Source organism: Dromaius novaehollandiae, chromosome 3, assembly GCF_036370855.1.
Source record: "Dromaius novaehollandiae isolate bDroNov1 chromosome 3, bDroNov1.hap1, whole genome shotgun sequence".
In the NCBI taxonomy this organism is placed as follows: Eukaryota; Metazoa; Chordata; class Aves; order Casuariiformes; family Dromaiidae; genus Dromaius; species Dromaius novaehollandiae.
The window spans coordinates 84,590,640-84,596,663 of record NC_088100.1 but is presented as its reverse complement, the minus strand read 5'-3'; positions in this window follow the sequence as shown (position 1 = coordinate 84,596,663).

Below are 6,024 nucleotides of genomic sequence, written 5' to 3'. Positions count from 1 at the left end.
TCTGGATTTTAAATTAGTTCAGTAATGTTGTGTTTTCTGTAATAAGCAGCTACCTGACATTTTTGCTGGTGGTAATCACATTGTATCTTCTCAGGATTTTTTTGTTTTGTTCTGCTTTAACAAGCACTTTATTTAGCTGCATTTCATTATAAATAATTTTAAACACCTTAATGTACTCATGAAATTCAAAACACTGCAATAAGCTGTAACAGTTCAGCTCTTTATTGCAGAAACCTTTGTGTCTGTAAGGGATAGTCTATATCTTTTATGTGTATAAGGAATACAAAATTTGCACAGCATCCTCTTTTTCTTCTAACATCCTACATTCCACTAGAATGGTAGAAAAGGTACATAAACATCTCCAAATGTGCTGCATAGAGGAACAAATAAACCCCCCTAAATGCCCAAATCCACCAAAGTGTACATGCAGCCACAGGTTCTTTTCTTCTTGGTTGTTGTCTATTTCTGCCATCACTGTGGCAACAGCTGACCAAACATGCCTTCTTGCAAGTGTGCAGATATGCCCTTGGGATTAAGTCTATAAATTAATAGGTGCTATTGCAGGCTGCTGGATTTGACTTACAGGGGTGAGAAGTGAGAAATGAAACTCAGTGGTTTAGATACTTGTAGCACGGTGGAAATGCTTAACGTATCTCCAGGTCATGTACAACATCATGCACCATCAAATAACGAGCTTGTTTAAAGGCACCTTGGTTGTGGCTAGAGCAGTGCTGTGTTTTGTTCTATCATTTATAGCAAGCTGAATACCAGAAGTGCTTCTTACCTGGAATGATTCCCAGGGAGGATCCCCACATTTCTAGTAAGCAGGGAGAGAAAATTCCTTTAGCAGAAGAATGCATACAGGAAAGGCTAACACAGTGTAGAGTACAGGGTACGGAGATGTCGATATTGGCCCTGAGTGCTAAATGAGATAATGATTTGTATTAATAATGCCTCATCCTGAAAGGAGTTGATGATTATTATTTTGCTGAAAACGACAATTATTATGATAATTGTGATGATTAAGCGCTGATTAAGTATACATATAGTATATATGTTTGTACAGTACTTTAAAAAGATTTTTTGAGATGCCTGTCATGCCCTAAAAATACCTACACTGAATACTTAAAGCTATGCTCCAAAATCCATGTTTAGATACTAAAATATAAGTGGCTTGATTTTAAAGGTGACATGCAAACTCAGCTTCCATTCACTGAAGCAGATCTATGTGTTTTCTGTGCTTCTGTAAATAAGAACACTTATACTAAGGGGCCTAGATATGAATTGAAGACCCTCACCATGAACAATCAGGTTTGGGAATTTTGGATAAAAAGCCCACTGAGGCAGGGTGGTGCACAGCATTGAGTGGCCTACACATTGACTGGGCTAATTTTGGAAATACATAGAACACAGTGAATAATGAGAAAGAGGAAGGAGGATAAGAAATGTCAAAACAGTAGTAATCATGTACTTGTCCAGAGATATAGCAGGCATGGAAAGAGAGTTTTATGGTTTCAATATAAATAATCTTGGCCTGAGTTTTATATGAGCACCTGCTCCTAGCTCTTGTATATCTCCTGGAAAAAAAGTAAAAGTGACTCAATACCAGGGCAGAACACCGAGAACTGAGCAGTTAGCGAAGCAAGTTTGTCAGAGCAGCATTCAGGCTAGTGCTTCCATTAGGCAAAGACAGGGAAAGTAAAGGGCCTGGACAGGAGTTTAGACAATATGTACAATAAATAAAATAGATATAATAAAAATAATTTCAATACATACTACAGAAGGCTTTGTCCCCCAGACCAGGAAAGCGTCTCCCCTAGATTGATACATACTTCCTTCTAGCAGACAAGGAAAATCTTCCTAGCCTTTCCCAGTTCTACTAATAGGCCTGTCTTGTACATCCCGTGGAGTCTCCACAACCCCAGTGTATACACACACTATCTAGAGGCCAGAGTACAGTGATAATGAGATTCAGTGGGTTACACACTGCCTCTCTGCTCTCAGCACAAACCTTCTCATTCTCATTCTGCTTGTGGCTAACATTAACCTAGGGTGGCCCATGAAACCTCTATTGCTTTTTATCAGTGACCTGTAACAACTGTTCACAGCTTGCACTACAAGACTTTAACCTACTAAATGAGGGTAAAGGCTTCGATGATATGCCATCAGCAAAAATACCAGGATTTTCACACTGCAATGCACCTGAAACATACTATAAAATGTACAGAGAAGCAGGAACCCATTTCTACACAACGAAGTGCTGATTTCCCTTAGTGTCCTTGTGGATGTGATTGCCAACTTGTCATTCAGGGCAGTATGTTGTAAAAAGCCACAAAAAGCTGCTGTTCCCTTGATCAGGTGTTATCAGGGATAGCAAAGAATAGCAGGCATGCACACCACATTACAGACTCATGTTCTTGCCAGTAGACAAGGTTGGTTGGGAAACCCTGCATTGCAGCATTAAAACTTTTGAATAGATGAAACTTCCCATTCAGATCTCCAGTGCCTAAGGACTTCAGCCACAGTTTGGTCTTCAGCATACTCCTGCTGTCTAGAGACGCTGGGCAATTCCAGAGGATTTGTTTATTACTGTTTGCCTTCTAAGGGTCAGCGTCCAAGGGAATAAACATGAGTGGAGTTTGAGTGTTCAAAAAGTTGCTTAGCTAGGCTGTCACACTGCTATTTGACTTCAAATGATCAAAAGTAGATAACATGAAGTATCTGGATTCTGAGAGTTGAAATGCTGCCCTATTCCTGAGCAGAAAGGTCTAGGATATGCATCTTTGATGTCACTTGACCTTAAAGCGTCTGCTGGCAACACTGTTAATGAATCACTGTGTGTTAAAGTACTCTGCACCTAATGATTCTCACCATCTAGAGTACAGCTTAAAAGGTTTTTTAGAACGGGCTTTGCAGAAAGTGGCACTTCTAGGGAGTGAAAAAATAGTTAAAAATTTTGTCAGATATTGAAACATCTTCATATTTGATTTTATACTCGGATAGTCCGGAGAACTGTCCTCAGTTATATTGGCAGGCTTTTCATCCTTTTGAGGTTTCATGCTCTTTTGGATTCTGTTTCTTACAAATACCTGGTTCTCATGGTTTAACTCCTGAGTGCTGCATAAAGAATCACAGCAGGATCTAAAAATGTGTCCTTTTCAAAAGTTGCTTTTCCCCAAAGTTGTCTGAAAAAATTGTCTGAGGCTGCTCCATCTAGTTCTACCCCAGCTGAAGCATACCAAGACAGGCTGCCAGGCAGGCAGGCCTCTTGCTGAATAAAAGAAAAAGAAAACAGTGTTCTGGTTCAGCATTTCCTTTTCCTCTGCACAAACACCGTGAGGGCTGTGATTACCAGAACTCAACATCAACATTTCAAAGGAAATAACTCTTGCTATTTCTGCTGAACAAACACGTGAGATAGAAACCCACTACTGAACAAGATCAGTCAACTAGCTGGTGGAAAGTGGAAGTATAGAGACTATTTGGATTAGACAAAAGGTAAAGACACTGTGGAATTCATGATGATTTCATTCACCTGACCACGCTTAAAACTCAAGATCATGTCCTTCCAGTTCACTAGTTACAACATTTTCCCTGGCCTGGTTAGGGCTTTTTGGAAAGGCAAATTCCTCTGAAGCCTTTATTAATGTGGCTGTTAGTGAGGAGGAACTTAACTACATGTCTGTATCTACTACTTAGGCCATTGCAATTTGGTGTGTTAAATGACATCAGGTATCTTGATGAGAAATGGTGGCCAGGATGCAGAAAAGAATGGACATTTCCTTACAGCAGGTTCAGGAACGTGGCTTAAATACAGGACAGGTATCTAGGCTAGTGCCTGTTCAACACCATGGATGAATTAAATCCTGAAGGCATGATTTCTCATTTGTGTTTGGATTCTGAGAAGCTTATACTGGAAGCTTTTTGAACGCTATTGCATTGCAGAGCATGAGTACTGAGCCTTGCAAAACACTGTTGATGGGATACTTCCGTCCTTTGCTTAGCGTGGGCTCATCTCCAAGTCATGGACTACGTCATCATCTTCAGGATCCACCGTCTCTGTGCCATTCGGTATTTAGCAATTCTGACAAAAGCCAAACAGAGGGCTGGGAACCAGTTTTCTCAAGGGAAAAAATGTTCTTTCATTGTTGGGCTTTCCCTATGCCTGGGCATGTTAGATTTCATTATTAATCCTGACACAGACCTCATACTCAAACCATGTCTAAATAAAGCCCTCATAGTAAATCAGGATTTATTATTCTAATCCCATTTAGGGCATACAGTGGTGTACAACAGTACAAATGTAGGGCCCTAACCTATAATCCTTAAGGCAGCCAAAGCTTCCATTGGTTTCAAATAAAGTAATGCCTATGCGTCAAGGGCAGGATGCAATCCTCACAAATTAATCAGAGTAATGAAAGTAGCTTTAAAGTAAGAAAATTGGGGTTTGATATTTTCAGCTGATATATTTGGGCAGAAGAAAATTGTCTAGAAGGAAATACGTTACTCAGTGAATGGAAGATTAAAAGAGATGGATTTTGTGAACCACATGAAGCATCAGGACGTCAGCATCTTTGTTCCATTTCAGAGTTCTGCCTTTATCTGGTGGTTATAAACTGATTTCAGGCTCTTCCGCAGACTTCCCCATTGCACAACACACAATAGGAGCAGATTTGAACTTGGAGAAGCCGTCTGCACTCCAGACTGGTCAGAAGTCTTCAAAAACCTGAAATTTCTGTCCATATTCAATGTTCCTTGGAGTTTAAAACAAGACTCAGCAATCTGCAGATCTAAGATTGAAAAGTGCCAAAAAGGCTTTGTTGCTTTTCATTGCTTAAATAGTTCTTCGCAGCCTTCAGTTTCCTGGGTACCCCCGTAACTTGGGAGACTACTTTAAATCCATGTTAGCTCAAGTGGAATGTATTTTCCCCTTTGATAGCCTTCTCTGCTGTCTCTGACTTAGGATTTACCCCCTTCTTTGCACTCTGCCCCCCACCCTCTCTGCTGGGAAAAAACCTTAAAAGCCGCACTAAAGCTGTTGGGTATTTCCCTTCAGTGGGGATTCCCTCAGATGTCTCAGTCAGCTGGGTATGAGCTGACTGAAAAAGAGAGGTGGACTAGAGGCAGATCCACAAAAGAGGGAGGTGGATTAGGATCACTTGCCCAGTGTCTGGGGTTTCATATAATCTATAATGCATTCTTGCAGGAAGTGCGTCTTTCTTTAAAAGAGCCTTGATGAATACAGAATAAAAGCCCATTTGAATAGGTATGGTTTTAGCCACATCCAGTAAAGGGAGTTTAATTAATTCATTCTCCTCCCTTGGCTTCTGATTCTTAGCCATTATGAAGTGTCTGGCTCACAGTCAATAAAGTCCCACATGTTAGACATTAACTTATCTGTTTCGGCCCTGATCGTCCGCTACTTCCAGCAGCTGAAAAATCAGCTCTGGAAGCAAAAATACCTGAATCTTGCTGAAACCCGCTCAAGTCAATACCTGACAAGGTCTTTTTACTCCAGCATCCTAAATCTGCTCCAAGGAGCGTTGACATCCAGATGAGCTCAGAGGATTGTGCCGTGTTAGGGAGCGGGCTCAGACGTCCAGAGGAACTTGATGCTCTCTCTCTTTTAGACGCTGTGTCTGGCAATGCTGCCTTCTGAATGGCTGTGGAAACTGTTTGGTAGGGCTGTCCTTGGAGCATTGATGAAGACGTTCTCATTGGTGAGGGGCCTACAGAGCTACAGCCTGTTTTTTCTGGGATATAAAAAGTAGGGTGGAAAGGAGTGGCCAGCATGGCTAGAAGCAAAGAAGGACTGTGGCTGGGAGTTTGGGCTTCAAGGTGATACAGCTATGCAGAGGGATAGGGAATGCTTCAACTCCACATCAAACCTGCTGCTCAGAGATGAACCACTGCAGTATGAGGTTTCTTTGATCAGCAAATCCGCATTTAAGATGTCTGCAGACCAAAGATCTGAAAGGCAACTGTAACTCCAGGGTTAAAAATAAATTGGCAAACAAAGCTTTA